Source organism: Schistocerca gregaria, chromosome 3, assembly GCF_023897955.1.
Source record: "Schistocerca gregaria isolate iqSchGreg1 chromosome 3, iqSchGreg1.2, whole genome shotgun sequence".
NCBI lineage: Eukaryota > Metazoa > Arthropoda > Insecta > Orthoptera > Acrididae > Schistocerca > Schistocerca gregaria.
In genome coordinates, this window is record NC_064922.1 from 251,851,888 (window position 1) to 251,868,967 (window position 17,080).

A 17,080-nucleotide genomic window follows, 5' to 3' on the forward strand; every position below is an offset into this window, starting at 1 on the left:
ACGCTGAAATTCGTCAGAGCACATGACACGAACTCTCTGATTCTTAAATCGGTTGCAGTATTTCACGCCAGAGGCAGTCATTCGCCGATAAATGATTTCAGCAAAGTTTTCAGTTTTTTTTTTTTTTTTTTTTTTTTTGCGTATTATGGAGCGTTGGTGTTTGCTGGATTACAAGAGCTAACGACATTCACATTTGTCTCATCTTTAAGACACAGCCGCGCGGGATTACCCGAGCGGTCTGTGGCGCTGCAGTCATGGTCTATGCGGCTGGTCCCGGCGGAGTTTCGAGTCCTCCCTCGGGCATGGGTGTGTCTGCTTGTCCTTAGGATAATTTAGTAAGTAGTGTGTAAGTTTAGAGACTGATCACCTTAGCGGTTAAGTCCCATAAGATTTCACACACATGTGGTAGACGTTCAGTTAAGTTTTTAACTTATCAGCCAGCGTTCAATTATATAGATATTATTTGAATATTCTGGTTGGCTACAGTATAATATCCTACCTCAAGTAGCACAAACTTTATTGTATATAATGCTAAAAATATTTATTTACTGCAATTTTACTGTTGGAAGCATAACTGCGACGTGGAAAGCAATCCTGCAGCCTGCGCCTGTACTGAAGACATTACAGTGAACTTGTGTAACGGTCGACCACGTCTTTAATACTGCGATCTGCTGAACGATTTAAACGCCTATACAGCGTGTTAAAAAGTGTAGAAAATTCTGAGAGGTACTTGCAACCATCAAAACAAGAAGAAAAAGTTCAATAGACTTGGATCTGGAAACACATACTTCCTGAGAGCTATACACTTGCTCATAGTGGCTGAAGTCGTTCGTTCGGTTGTGAATACGAGGCTTGTCCAGAAAGTAAGTTTCGATCGGTCGCCAAATGGACACCACTGTGAAAACAAGATGAAGCTTTCCACAGATGTGTTGGGTAGTGTCTCTAGTACGACGGTCGATCGCATCAAGACGCTCTTTTCTGTTGTGAGCACACAGTGAGCGAGAAAAGGTGCCTAGAATAACGATGTCTCCCTCCAAGTAGGAGGGCCCGCTGAGAGGCTTCACCTTAGTGAATGCAGCCCACCTAACATAACTGCCACGCACTTCCTTCTTGGTGGCAATTCTCAGCTGCACAATGCAGGGGCAGCGAAGACGCTCCTGCAGCCTTTCCGATGGGAAGTGTTCGATCACCCACAACACAGCCCTAATTGGCTCGTCCTGAGTACCATCCCTGTTCACGTGAAACGCTGGATACGAAGACAACACTTGGGCGCAGGCTACGGGCTGTAGATCAGCTTAGAGAATTATCAGAAAGCACAGGCAGCTGCTTTCTGTGACGATGGTGTTGCAAATTCGGTATAACGCTCCGACAAATATCTAAGTCGGAGCGGCGACTATGCAGAGAACTATCTGGATCGTGTAGCTAACTCTTTCAAATGAAAGTTTTCTGATTTTCACTGTGGTTTCCATTTAGCGACCGATAGGAACTTACTTTCTGGGTGACCCTCGTATGTCCGCCCCTTGAGATACTAGGTAGATATCGAGAAAACAAATATTGTATTGGCACGATTGTTGTCTTGGTGATACGTTTATACGATTCACTTCTATATATGTGACTGTGCATCGATGTACTCTAGTGTCCATTTATCTGAGCACTGGGCAGTCTACAGGCAATTGGGTTCTTTGCGCTGTGTTTGTAGGTACTGTTGTTTCAGTCTCGGCAGTGTCTGTTACTGAACAGGAAATTACTTGCGACGCTGGATATGTATCGTAATATCGTATGTGTTTCCAAAAAATGGCTTAATTTTTATTTTTACTGATACTGAGATGTTTGTGCTGTCCTGTAGATGAATGGTTCAATAAATTTTCTTTTCTCTTCCAAATGTTAGCAATGGAAAGTATTACTCCACGAGTGATGTGGCGGATAAGATTTTACTAGCGCCATACATCCTAGCCCAAAGATTAAATTAGGTCTTTATCACTAGTTACGTATTAACATAATGCCTACCTTACTGGAGGATGGCCACGTTAGAAAAGACTATAGATGTGGTTTATGCACGTACACAATATCTTTCTCGTCACTTGTGGGACGGCTAAAGTGACCACTCTCTCTCACTAACTACTGGTCTACTGTTCGCTTTTGTCAGTAATAACCAAACAGCGGTTCAAAAATGGCTCTGAGCACTGTGGGACTTAACTTCTGAGGTCATCAGTCCCCTAGAACTTAGAACTACTTAAACCTAACTAACCTAAGGACATCACACACATCCATGACCGAGGCAGGATTCGAACCAGCGACCGTAGCGGTCGCGCCGCTCCAGATTGTAGCGCCTAGAACCGCTCGGAGACTCCGGCCGGCAGACAGCGGTAGCAGCTCACAACCCTCCACACAGACTTGGGCTAGACGTTGAAACAGCGAGGTCATCGGTCCCATCGGATTAGGAAAGGATGGGGAAGGAGGTCGGCCGTGCCCTTTCAAAGGGACCATCCCGGCATTTCCCTGAAGCGATCTTGGGAAATCACAAAAACTAAATCGGAATCACCGGACGCGGATTTGAACCGTCGTTCGTCCGAATGTGAGTCCATTGTGCTAACCACTGCGCCACTTCGCTCGATCCCTCCATACACAAAAGAATTATTTTATGAAGACAGATATCTGGAAAGGAAGACACAACACGATGATAGGTAGGGAACACTGTGTTTGTAGGCCTTCGATTTACAGCAGGTGTCAGTGTCAGCGGGTTGAGGGGGCGCAGCGGCTTAGCTTCGGCGGCTTCCGCCAGGGTGCAGCGCTGCTCGGCGCTTGCAGGGTCTGCGCGCTGGTATTTGCATTTCATTAGGAGCGAAGCAGGCCGGCGCCGGCGGCGTGACGTCACAGCCCCGCCGGCGCATCCCGCTGTGGCGGTGCGCCGTGTCGGATTTTAATTAAAATTAGCTCCGTGAGCGGACAGGAGGTCTGTTTGGCGGGCGCCCCGCACCGAACGGCGTGTCCCGAAAAGCTGAAAGCGAATAGCGGCCAATCAATGTCACGTACGCCCGGCACATGGGTTGTTAGAATTCCTTAAATTTTACCTCTAGCCACTCTGCCCCCGTAATATCTTCCAACAGATGCTTGGGAACGAATCGAAATCCCCGCGGAGAATCTCCAACGTCACGTTGAGACAGTTGTGTCAAGTACAAAGTGAGTGCGTGCAGTGAATGTACAGAATCTCCATTGTAATAAATGAAAGCGACCCCTACAGGAATGACCTGTGCAGTGGACTTGTTTGCGCCTTCTCTATGAATACTAATTTACTTCGATAAACAAGAAAGTTTAACGCTATCTGACTACATAAGTTCAAGCTCATTCCACAGTTTGTGTACCTTAGAATATCTAGGAGTTATAAATTGAACGGGACTGCATGCCCAACAAGGTGGGTCTAAGTTGCCCACACGCGATAACTATAATTCTGTGAAAGAGCTTGTACCAGGGGACCCATGCGAAACTTTCGCATTTCTTTAACTTTAAATAGACATATTTGGAATACGTCGTTGGGATAGGGATACTTGAGGGGACGGAGAGAAAACTGCTTTAAAAATGAGCCGAACGATGTGAAATAATTATAATGAATTTATGATACATCCTTTACACATATTTCCATGAGCACAAAAATGTGTTTTAATTCGGAATGTTTGTCCCGGCTTGTAAAACGAGCAGAGGCCTGGAACAGTCGGTAGGGCCACATAGCCTATGACTTTACCTCGAATAACATTTTCAATTACAGTAAACACGTTAGGCTGTAGTATGTTTGTCTTTTCTGAAACTATATTCGTTTAGAAAAGTCAACTTGTGCGACGGGCAGAGATAATGGACTACGACATTGGTCACGGTTATTATCTGTGACAATGCTGTACACAAATTTTTCATTTAATAAGTACTTAAAAACAAATAAATAAGAATTTGTAATAAGATAATACGGAAAGGAAGTCTCTTATTTGTGATTAATAAGTCAGCTTGGTAAAATATAGGTAAGAAGATGGGCATCTTTTGCCTACGACAGTTAAGTCTCTTTTATGTTAAAATTTTTCACAAATAGTAATTTTAACACAAAATCAATGTGCAATGTCAAAAGCTGGTTTATAACGATATCTCATTCATGCCCGTAGGATTAGTATGTGTTGAGAAAAAGGGACGTTGACTTGAGAAATTATATATATGGTAACTGGGTGTGATGCTGAACCTCACCTGGGTACGTATAGACTATTGCCAAGGGTGTGTTTTATTGTGGCTTCGCGTGCTACGCTGCAAAAAACACACTCAGGATGCGTAGTTGAAAAGTTACGAATGTTTATGCGTTAATAGAAGAAATTGCAGCATGTATCTTGACCATTAGCCAGGTTCGTTTTCATCAACAAAAGAGAAATAGGATGGACAATTCGGTTTTATACGGCTATACATAAGTTGTAGTCAACGTGTAGCAAGTTTATTATCTCTATATTACTAAAGTACCAGTTGTTTAATAACTTCAAATGATGAAAAATTTCAAATTATGAAAACAGCAACAGTTGCATCAAAATCATTTATTAATCACGACTAATTTCATGATATTATAGTCAAATGTTCTAGTAATAAACTATTGCGTCGGCCGCTCTGGCCCAGCGGTTCCAGGCGCTTCAGCTACGGCCGCAGGTTCGAATCCTGCCTCAGGAATGGACGTGTGTGATGTACTTAGGTTAGTTAGGTTTAAGTAATTCTAAGTTATAGGGGACTGATGACTTCAGATGTTAAGTCCCATAGTGCTCAGAGCCATTTGAACCATTTTTAATAAACTATTGACCTAAAGAAGATACAAAAATTATAATCCGAACTACCTTAAAACAGAAACTCCTAAATTAGTATAATGTGGATTAGCATGTGAGCTATACGGATTTTTCATTACATATGTCCTTAAAATCTTCTTAATTGTAAGTAATAGAAGTCCGCTATATTCCTGTACAAAACTGGCGCCATAAAGTACACAACCGTCATGAGTAAAATTGCCAGTGGAAGTAGAGAAAGACGTAACCGTAAAAACAAAAAAAATGTTGAATAAGAACCATCAACATAACTCTTGTGAAAGAACCCCCAACCTCAAAGAGATAAGTGGAAATCTGTGGTCTGTCTACTGCAGCACAGCGGCGAGCACCACCAGTACAACATAGATTGAAAAAACAGCCCCAACGCGCGAACGTCGAACCTGGGCAATCAACACAGCGGGCCAAGGACTCCAAATAAATTCGAAAAGCACCGGAGACGTGCCAAACTAAGCCTGTGTATAAATACTAGTAACCATTGGAAAATATGGAAACTTCTGCACACCAAAAAAATTGGGATATCAGGCTTGACACTATTACAGTTAACAAAAAGATATTACAGATGGGTAATTCGAGAATTAAAACATCCAAACCACGTGGGTAGTCTAGAAACACTACGCTGAGACTCCGCATTTGAAAAAAAACAAAAAATTGACTTCCAACGCCCGCAAAGCAGAAAAATATTGAGAAAAGATAATAGTTTAAAGAAAGTCTTTCAATGGGAAGTCTGAGCAGACATGGGGAGATGACCAAGTTTGAAACCTGCTTAGCCGGAATATTCGTAACGAATCTTTCTATCATGTCACAGCCGTCTTTATTCAAATTTCCTCAATTTTCCTGAATGATGATGAAATGATGAGGACAACACAAAAACCCTGTCCCTGGGCGGAGAGAAACGCCGAGGCGGCCGGTAATGGAAACCGGGACCCCGTGATACAGAGGCAGCAGTGCTAACCACTAGACTACGAGTCGCGGATTCTCTCAGAAAGGACAGGGTGTACACGAGACTGCAAGTATAAATGCGGGTTCGCAACACTCAGCTATATAAGCAACTGTTTTTAGAGAAATTTCCGCCATAAATTACTAATCTTTTATTCCACATAGTCTTGATTTCCGCTTTATAGCCGTTGTGAAGTGCAAAATACCTGACCTGCATAAATGACAGAAGCAAGTACGTATATACCGACTGATCGGTTAGCAGTGAATATTGTTCAATTTACACACAAATTTCTACAGATAAAACTTTGTCGAAGACTGTTGTAAATTTATTTTAATATTTAATATCTATTCAGAGAATGTCTAATAATTACGTCGACATATTTAGATACTTCCGAGGTGTTACCAAGTCCGTAACGACATTGCCAGAAATCATGACACTAGAATTAACTGCATCTCTAAATGGTACTTCATTATTAAAATAAATTACGGAAATGAATGTTGCCATGAAGAAATGACTACAGAAATAGCGCCCTTTCTTGTCGCAGGGATCTAACAGTGACGTTGACGTTGCTCTGCGCCCAGTTTTCGTTTGACGCAGCACGTGTCTTCTCAGGGTGGATGTTCAATAAACAAGAATTTAACCATGTCGTTTGCATTGGACGTAATTTGTATCTTGTCCGTCTGACGCTTGAAACTAATTCCTGTAATGGAACACATTTTCAATTGTTTACTTTGCATCAATTTCTTTTCGTCTTACACCCTACACAGTCTCACAGAACACAGCTTCGTTAAAGGCAATCTGATACCCACAATCGGTCATGTCGCCTTGTCAGTGCTACTTTACAGCAACAAACTCGTGTACTCACCTTCCGTACTGACAATAAGCCACGACTGACCTTACACTCATGCACATCTCGATAACAGAGAAAGAATCGACGAGTATGAAGCGACGGCAGCGCCACAGTTCTCAGACTCGCCACAGTCGCGAAACTTCAGCTGGAACGAAGGAAGCCCCTTAGCTGTGATGCAAACGTGTCGCCTAGGTTTATGAAGTAGGCAACCCGAACATTAGACTAGTAATCGCTCCGTTTCTGATCGCTAATGTGTCTACATCGATGTGTAGGGACTGCGTTCAACCCAGTTTGCTGGTACCTAGAACTGAGCTCTACCAAAACTGCGATTCGTTAGTTTTGGCGCTCTGCATAAATGACCTAGCTAACTTTAGGACTACCAGTAGTGTTGGTAGAATTGGTAGGAGGGAAAGAAACAAATGCGGCACAAAATGGGAGCCAACGACTTCCTTTTTCTTTTCTTTTTTCTTTTGCACATAATTAGGGCCGCACATTATTTTGTGTTAGCCCATTGTGTATTCTACTTCGTTACAGAATGTATATTGAATTTGTGCATTTTGTAAGTAATAAAAAACAGCTGATGGCGTAACTACTCCTCTTTTATGAAACCAAAGCAAACGGTCTTGGTGCAAGCACAATTTACACGTCCAAACACAAAAAATGCATTTACTTCTTGCTATTTTTTACTCAATAGACAGTTCTTCATCATGGTCAAAGGCAAGATTTCTTGTTACTACTGATAAATGCGAGAGCTGTTTGTAAATAACAGAAACATGTTTTATATAAATTCGACCAAGTATCAAATCGATGTTTTAGGCATTTCTTTTTTGTGGTTTTTTATTTTATCTTTTTGCTGAGGAAATTGCGTTTTCTAGCCCTATAAAGTAAATCTGTATTTTTCTTTATTTTTACTACAAAGTTCTTCTGTTGCACGTTGCAAATCAACAAGTTTCGAATAAAACATGAATTAAACATTAGCAATTTCATTTTTGCTGCACGTATTGTTTACTCTTAAGTAACAGACAGCAGGAAGGAAGATTCGGTTTAAAGCCCTGTCTACATTGTGGTGATCCGAGACGAATCGCAAGCTCAGACGGTGTCAAGGATGGGGAAGAAAATCGCCTGTGCCCTCTGAAAGGAACTATCCTGGCAATTACCGGGATTTGGGGAATTCATGGAAAACCTAAATCTGGAATGCTAGACGCGGGTTTGAACCACCGTCCTCCCGAATGCGCGTCCAGTGAACTAACTACTACACCAACTCGCTCGGCAACAAAGGATAATGTAGGACAAAAATGTTCCATATGTTACCTGGCCCTTTATTTATCCAGTCTCAGTGCCTAGAATGTTCATCGCTTCTGGTTCTTAGGGAAATCTAATAAAACGCAAATAGCATACAAAGAGAAAGCGATCTTTATGAGGTAGCTCCCAACACGTAACGCAGGTACAGCCTCAACTCACCAAAGCTACAAGGAAAAGTAACGTAGTCTTCACTGTTGTTGTTGTTGTTATTGTTGTTGTTGTTGTTGTTGTGGTCTTCAGTCCTGAGACTGGTTTGATGCCGTTTTCCATGCTACTTTATACTGCGCAAGCTTCATCATCTCCCAGTACTTACTGCAACCTACATCCTTCTGAATCTGCTCACTGTATTCATCTCTTGGTCTCCCTCTACGATTTTTACCCTCCACGCTGCCCTCCAACGCTAAATTTGTGATCCCTTGATGCCTCAGAACATGCCCTACCAACCAGTACCTTCTTCTTGTCAAATTGTGCCACAAACTCTCTTCTCCCCAATTCTGTTCAGTACCCCCTCATTAGTTATGTGATGTACCCATCCAATCTTCAGTATTCTTCTGTAGCACCACATTTCGAAAGCTTCTATTCTCTTCTTGTCTACACTATTTATCGTCCATGTTTCACTTCCATACATGGCTACACTCCATACAAATACTTTCGGAAACGACTTCCTGACACTTAAATCTATACTCGATGTTAACAAATTCCTCTTCTTCAGAAACGCTTTCCGTGCCATTGCCAGTCTACATTTTATATCCTCTCTACTTCGACCATCATCAGTTATTTTGCTCCGCAAATAGCAAAACTCCTTTACTACTTTAAGTGTGTCATTTCATAATCTAATTCCCTCACCATCACCCGACTTAATTCGACTACATTCCATGATCCTCGTTTTGCTTTTGTTGATGTTCCTCTTCTATTCTCCTTTCAAGATACTGTCCATTCCGTTTAACTGCTCTTCCAATTCCTTTGCTGTCTCTGACAGAACTACAGTGTCATCGGCGAACCTCAACGTTTTTATTTCTTCTCCATGGATTTTAATACCTACTCCGAATTTTTCTTTTGTTTCCTTTACTGCTTGCTCAATATACAGATTGAATAACATCGGGGATAGGCTACAACCCTGTCTCACTGCCTTCCCAACCAGTGCTTCCCTTTCATGTCTCTCGACTCTTGCAACTGCCATCAGGTTTCTGTACAAATTGTAAATATCCTTTCGCTCCCTGTATTTTACCCCTGCCACTCTTAGAATTTGTAAGAGAGTATTCCAGTCAACATTGTCAAAAGCTTTCTCCAAGTCTACAAATGCTAGAAATGTAGGTTTGCCTTTCCTTTATCTTTCTTCTAAGACAAGTCGTAAGGTCAGTATTGCCTCACGTGTTCCAGTATTTCTACGGAATCCAAACTGATCTTCCCAGAGATCGACTTGTACTAGGTTTTCCAATCGTCTGTAAGGAATTCGCGTTAGTATTTTGCAGCTGTGACTTATTAAACTGATAGTTAGGTAATTGTCACATCTGTCAACACCTGCTTTCTTTGGGATTGGAACTGTTATACTCTTCCTGAAGTCTGAGGGTATTTCGCCTGTCTCATACATCTTGCTCACTAGATGGTAGAGTTTTGTCAGGACTGGACGGTAGTTGTACAATCTTACTGGTGCTCCCAGTCTGCGAAATATACGCCCAGCCTTATACACCAGGAGGGACGCAGACATGAAAACAAGGTTTCCATGCTGACCGCAAACGCCCGGTAACAGATAGGCACTTGAAGAAGACTGCCGGTGAGGAATTTTTCGGTTACTCCGGGGACCGTGAGAATTTTCTCTGCCACTTTATTTCAGTGTAGCGGGCCTACCTCAGCCTTCCGACACGAGCGTCCCCCTTGCGGTGGAGAGCGCTTCTTTATTTTGCGGCGGGCCATTCCTCCGGCACGCGTCGTAGCTCATATCCGGCGCGCCAGCAGCCGCTTCATCCGCTAGCGGGAGGATGCCCCGCCCGCCCCCGAGACGGTGGCTCGCGCTGGCTCTGCGTCGCATTCCGGGGCAGGGCAGGGCGCGAGGCGGCGGGGCGGACAGTGAGCGATGGCGCCTTCCGTCCCATTTGTCAGTCGTCGCGCCCGCCGCGAATGTTCGCGCTGCGGGGATTCACCGCGGCTGTCAGCCGCCCAGGTTCTTCCCGACTCAACCCCTACCGACGTCCTTCGGATTTGCCCACTGTTTCTGTCAGAGGTGGGGATCAGTCGTCGTCGTCCCCGTACCAGCTACGTCACCGTCAGCACGTTTTCGGTAATCCTTTTAGCGTCACTCTGGGAAGGAAGTAAGTTAAGGATTACCGACCCGTCGACTACGATGTCACTAGAGTCGTAGCAAGGGTCGAAACACGGGGAAGAAAATCGGCCCGAGTCCTTTTCAAAGGTATCATTCCGGATAGTGTCTTAAGCGGCTCATGGAAACTACGAACGATGATCTTTAATTGCACTACTGGCCAATAAAATTGCTACACCAAGAAGAAATGCAGATAAACGGGTAATCACTGGACAAATATATTATACTAGAACTGGCATGTGATTACATTTTTCAGCAATTTGGGTGCATAGATCCTGAGATATCAGTAACCACACAACCACCTCTGGCTGTAATAACGGCCTTGATACGCCTGGCCAATGAGTCAAAACAGAGCGTGGATGGCGTGTACAATACAGCTGCCCATGCAGCTTCAACACGATACCACAGTTCATCAAGAGTAGTGACTGGCGTATTGTGACAAGCCACTTGCCCGGCCACCATTGACCACACGTTTTCACTTGGTGAGAGATCTGGAGAATGTGCTCGCCAGGGCAGCAGTCGAACATTTTCTGTATCCAGAAAGCCCCTTCACGACCTGCAACATGTGGTCCTGCATTATCCTGCTGAAATGTAGGGTTTCGCAGGGATCGAAAGAAGGGTAGAGCCACGGGTCGTTACACATTTGAAATGTAACGCCCACTGTTCAAAGGGCCGTGAGTGCGAACAAGAGTTGACAGAGACGTGTAAGCAATGGCACCCCATAGCATCACGTCGGATTATACGCCAGTATGGCGATGACGAATACAGGCTTCCAATGTGCGCTCACCGCGATGTCGCCAGACACTTATACTATCATCATTATGCTGTAAACAGAACCTGGATTTTGCCTTTCGTGCATCCAGGTTCGTCGTTGAGTACACCATCGCAGGCGCTCCTGTCTGTGATGCAGCGTCAAGGGTAACCGCAGCCATGGTCTCCGAGCTGATAGTCTATGCTACTACAAACGTCATCGAACTATTCCTGCAGATGGTTGTAAACGTCCCTATCTGTGGACTCAGGGATCGAGACGTGGCTGCACGATCTGTAACAGCCATGCGGATAAGATGCCTGTCATCTCGACTGCTAGTGATACAAAGCCGTTGGGATCCAGCACGACGTTCCGTATCACCCTCCTGAACCCACCGATTCCACATTCTGCTCACAGTCACTGTATCTCGACCAACACGAGAAGGAATGTCTCGATACGATAAACCGCAATCACTATAGGCTAGGCTACAATTCGACATTTATCAAAGTCAGAAACGTGATGGTACGCAATTCTCCTCTTTAAACGAGGCATCACAACAACGTTTCACCAGGCAGCGCCGGTCAACTGCTGTTTGTATATGAGAAATCGTTTGGAAACTTTTCTCATGTCGGCACGTTGTAGGTGTCGCCACTTGCGACAACTTTGTGTGAATGCTCCGAAAAGCTAACCATTTGCACATCACAGCATCTTCTTCCTGTCGGTTAAATTTCGTGTCTGTAGCACGGCATCTTCGTGTAGCAATTTTAATGGCCAGTAGTGTAAATCTTCCGTGGAGGTCCAATTTATAGTCCCTATAGAGCGTATGAAGGGCAGTATTGCTCATCGCTTGTGTCTCACTGTCGACATAACGTGATGAGAGGTGGCACCCTCTACGCACTCTGTACAAGCGAGATCCCCACGGCGTAGCAGCCGGTAGTTGCCTTTCATCGGAAGATGTTGCCCGTAGTTGGGAAAGAAGCGCCAGAAGTAAGAATTTCTAATGTTCGAGCACGGCCTGTTACTCCGGAAGTTTTTAATTAAATGAAGATCCCGGCCGTGAAAGCCTACTCATTACGAACAGATGATGATGACCGGGAGGGGATTTGAGTTGCCATCTTTCCGGTTGCGAATTTAAAGTCTTCACCACTGAAGCCCCCTGTTAAACCGATGGCAGCTCGTGTTACGGTCAGATCAACAGGCAGTCGCGTTACATCACACGAACGATATGCAGGGTGTTTCCGAGATGATAGATATTCAGAGATAACGGAGACCTACCCGCATAGCCGTGCGTCTCACCGCTGTGTTTGCGTGACTTGGGAAGGCGCCCTGGTCCTGGACTCAAACCGACCAGCGGATTAAAGATGAAGGCTTGTGTGGCGGGCAACCTGGATGGGGTTTTCAGGCGCTTTCCCACATCCAAATAGGTCAATACCTGCGTGGAACAGGTCCCGCCTCAGGTAAACGGTTCTCTAACACATGGGATAACACTAGATGCAGAATAATGGGGGTGTCACCACAGGAATGCCATCTAATCATCCTCCACCGGTAACATTACCAAATCCACAAATTAACATGCTGACTCCATGAAGATACATGGAAAAAATGGAAATGAGCGTTTGGCGTTAGCCAGGAGGCGAGGCAGGTCCGGCTGCCTTGGTGCAGGTCTTATTACATTCGATGCCTCATTGGGCTGCCTGTGCTTGCCGGATGGGGATGAAATGATGATGAAGACAACACCCAGTCCCTGAGCGGAGAAAATCTCCAACCCAGCCGGGAATCGAACCCGGGCACTTAGGACGGCAATCCATCACGCTGACCACTTTTTTTGGTCTCATTTTGTTCTGTATTGTTCGTTGAATTTGTTCGTGGCGGACGCCCGATGACACCCGTTCAAGTTGTTCGATGATACGCTCACTAAATTTTTTTATTATAGAAGGTAGCTAAATCCTCTGACCGAAGACGCTGAGCTACCGTGCAGGCGTCCACTCAACTATCGGGGCGGACATGAAGGTACATCATAAATGTCGAGAACAAGAAGAAGATTCAGCGATAATGGTGACTGGTGTATGTAATGACCAAACGTACGATGCTGCAGTGCCTCTGTTGTTTAGGAGAACGATACAATGGTCCTACGGACATGCACGCATGCCAAAGCAGTTAAGGTGACCGCTCACGTAAACTGGTAAATTCGGCTTCCGATCCCCGTCTGGCACAAATTTTCACTGCCGTCATTCCCTTGAACAGATGATAGTTACTGGTATTCGCAACTGAAAATACATCTCACCTAATTCATAACGGCTATAGTCGCCGCATGCATGTCCGAAGAAACATTTCATACTTCTTCTCAAAAACACAGGTACTGCAACATTGTATTTATCAACCAGTACCGAGCAGCGGTTTCAGTTGAAATGTCGTTCCCTGTACATAATGTGTTTACGAGTACAGGCTGTGACGCAGGAATGAAGACTTATAGAAGTTTGGGTGTGGCCGCCAGTTGTGCACGGGCAGCAAAGGTGTTAAGACGACTGCTCGCATAACGCGGGAAATCTTCCTTCGAGTCCCGGTCTGGCATAAATTTCTTCGTACAGCAGATGGTTATTCTCAGTTGGATTTGTACCTCACAGAAAAGTCCTCTAGGCTACAAGTCACAACCTTTAAGGAACTCAGATGTTAAAAATTACTTTCGGCACGTTCTTATGTAATATTGTTTTAGAACGAACAGTCGATAGAGAAAACCAGGTTGTAAATATAAACTGCGAATCGTTTGCGAACACTGTGTTCTAATCACAAATGTGGTAAAACGTCCAAACAAACTAGCAAAGTTAGAAACTGCAGTTTCTCGTGATTTGTTGAAAACATTTCCAACTCCTGTAATTCTTCCGTACTCCACAAATCTAGAGTCAAGTGCGTGACTCCAGGCAGTTAATATTATTATAGTCCTTCGCTTTGCAGATATTTTGCCGATAATGAAAGCTAAAGCGGTTATGTACGTGCTCACGTGCGTGGCACAATTTCGGCTGGCCTTGGGGTTACAATCTACATGCCGTAATGTAGTGTGTACCAGCATTATACCGTGTCACGGCTCTAGCACTGTTGTTGATTGCCTTCTCTGAACATTTTTTAAAATGAAATTCCTCTTTGGACGATCTTGATATTTTAATGAGCTGCTCTTATAGGCAGCAGAGAAAGTAACATGAGTGCATCAGTCTTTATTAGACAATCGTAGTACATGCCAAAGGTACTCCATGTGCTACTTGGCCGTAGATATGGTGATAAAGAGTGAAACAAAATGTTAACAGCTCCAATCAGCTCTCAGGTTTGGATAAGAGTCAGACATCGCAGGTACAAAATCACGCTCCCGTGACAAACACGCAGTATTTCAGGCTGCCACTAGATTCTCTTCTGAGGATGTAAGGGATGATGGAATGAGTGCACATTTCCGAAATTTGTCTGTGACAGATAACTTTCAGAAAGTGACGTTCTTCCGCGTACTACAAATCGCAGACGACGGTACAGAAAAGTTTCTGTACCGAGCAACCTATCACTGAAAGCATCACTGTCTTCGTAGGTACATCTCACAGGAAAAACTTAGACGGGCAACGACGCTAGCCAATGAGACGCGACCGTAGGGCGTGGTTTCGCTGCGACACGACAGTAAAACGCGATGAAGTGACGCTTGTTTGTCTGTGGCTTCTTGTTGGCGTGTTTCGAGGCATAGACTATGGTTGAGTAATGTACTAAATGCAACTGGAGTCATTTTATGTTGATCACTCCCACACTTCGTGTTACAAAAGCTTGCCGAGGTCCTGCTTGCATCGCATTGCGTGCCAAAGTAGTATTTGCAGCATTTGCAAATATTTAGCGTGGATTTATTTATGTAGTAATAAAATGTTCCTTTTTCGCTGAGGTGGTTAGTTTCCAAGGCATGGTGCAGAATTGGATTCACATAAGTGTATCCAAAAAGTAGAGACGTTGAATTCATCACATTCCCGTCGAGTACACTGTGTTCGACACTATCTAATGTATATAAAATGCTTACTGTTTAAATCTTTCTCTTGTGCCACGTGTTTCATGTATGGATATTTGTATGTTTCACTGTGACCATAATAATCATTTTACTTGAAACCTACGGAGTTCATTCGTAGTCTCGTACCACTGTTGAAAAATTATATTATTTTTACGTCATTGTGTACACTTCGCGATCTGCATAGAATTATCTGATGTAACGTTATAAACTTTTAGACGAAATAATAATGATAATTATTTGAATCAAAGCTTTCGAAGTTCGTTCGTGTTCGTTCATAATTCAGAGTGAGTGCTTAAAAATTCAATTAAGTTTGTCAGTGTGTGCACATTACAGTTTGCATTGAACTTTCACATGTCATATTATGAACTGCAGTTTTACTGAGCCATTGAAAAGCTTACGAAGTTCGTCCATGTTCGTTTACAATCCAGAACGACTGCTTAAAAATTCAATTAATTTTATGTCAGTGCGTGCACATTTCAATTTGCATTGAACTTTCACATGTCATATTGTGAACTGCAGTTTATCTGAGCCATTAATACAATCGGTATATACGGTTCTAAAAAAAACTGTAGTCAGCAACACGCTTCGGCTATTTCTTTGCACGTTTTTCAGGCCAACAGGTAAGTCGTCAGCTGCCGGTACGGGGAAAGTTGGTGATATAACACTTTATTCTACGATGTGATTATTTGGAGTTTTTCAATTTCAACTTTCTAGTTAGAAAAAACCTAGGTTAACAGACTGAGACATGCATGCTCAGTCTACATAAGTTGCCTGCCAGCCCATGAGCTCATCACAATTTAGTACGATCACAGAATTTATTCGAATTCTCATTTATCCTCATTATTCTGTCGTTGCTAGAAGTAACCTATCACTACACACCCCTTGTTGCATACCTCTAAAAGTCGTAGTTAGATAGCGTTAAAATGTCATTTCTTCGGTCTAAAATCTATCTATAACAGGGCATTAATTCAGAACATGTTTCAGGATACATTTTTGCATGCAATCTGAATTTAACAAGACAAGTGGTTGCTTAACTTTAAGTTCTTACAGATATTTTGAATTTCTCTTCATTGTAGATACAATATACCACTGACTTAAAACAAAGTTTAAGGCGATAAAACGCATAGAACAATAACCATTGAATAATAAATCCGACAACAGACATGCTGCCACAGCCACGAAAACAAAAGAGGTCCGCATTCTTCACGTTCCAAAAGAACATAAAATACGTGTAGCGACGAGGTGCATAAATTATATAAGCCAAAACATGCGAAGTACAAACGGACGCCCGTGTACAGGCGAACACATGGTAATAATGTATGGCGTAAAGAAAAAAAACGAATGCCACAAATTAATTTTAAACGTGACATCTGTTCGTGGTCTCGTTAATCTAAAACATAAAATGAAGAACCACAGTAATTAAAATGAGCATTATTGATGCCTTTAATAAGGCAAAACGCCAACGGCCTTGCCGCAGTGGTCACACCGGTTCCCGTTAGATCACCGAAGTTAAGCGCTGTCGGGCTGGCCTAGAACTTGGATGGGTGACCGTTCGGTCTGCCAAGCGCTGTTGGCAAGCAGGATGCACTCAGCCCTTGTGAGGCAAACTGAGCAGCTACTCCGGTCTCGGAAACTGACATACGGCCGGGAGAGCGGTGTGCTGACCACATGTCCCTCCATAACCGCATTCAGTGAACACTGTGGGCTGAGGATGACACGGTGGCCGGTCGGTACCGTGGGGCCTTACAGGGCCTGTTCGAACGGAGAGAGAGTTAAATAATGCAAAACGTGTTTTATCGAAGTAAGATATTTTCATACAGTCACAAAACACGGAGTAGCCCCCATATTATCTACGAATATCTTTATCTGCTTGAAGCGTTTGAGAATGGAACACGAAAACAGAGTTATCCAATTCAGTTTTCACCCTTTAGCACTGACTCTTCGTAATACCCAAGTGCTGGTATGATCCCAGTTTACAATATGATTTTTGAGCAGAGATTAAAAAAAATTGGAATAAATGAGAGAATACTGGTGTTTTTCGTAGTATTCAACCACTTATCACTT

The 17,080-nt window shown here is 43.6% G+C and overlaps 1 protein-coding gene and 1 pseudogene across 3 annotated transcripts in view; one reads left to right on the top strand and one right to left on the bottom strand.

Annotated features, from left to right (window-relative positions):
* The window catches only part of LOC126356321 (complexin), a 653,706-nt gene that overhangs the window by 586,599 nt on the left and 50,027 nt on the right, over window positions 1-17,080 (bottom strand). The window lies entirely within an intron of this gene.
* Window positions 16,475-16,592, top strand: LOC126356529 (5S ribosomal RNA; annotated as a pseudogene).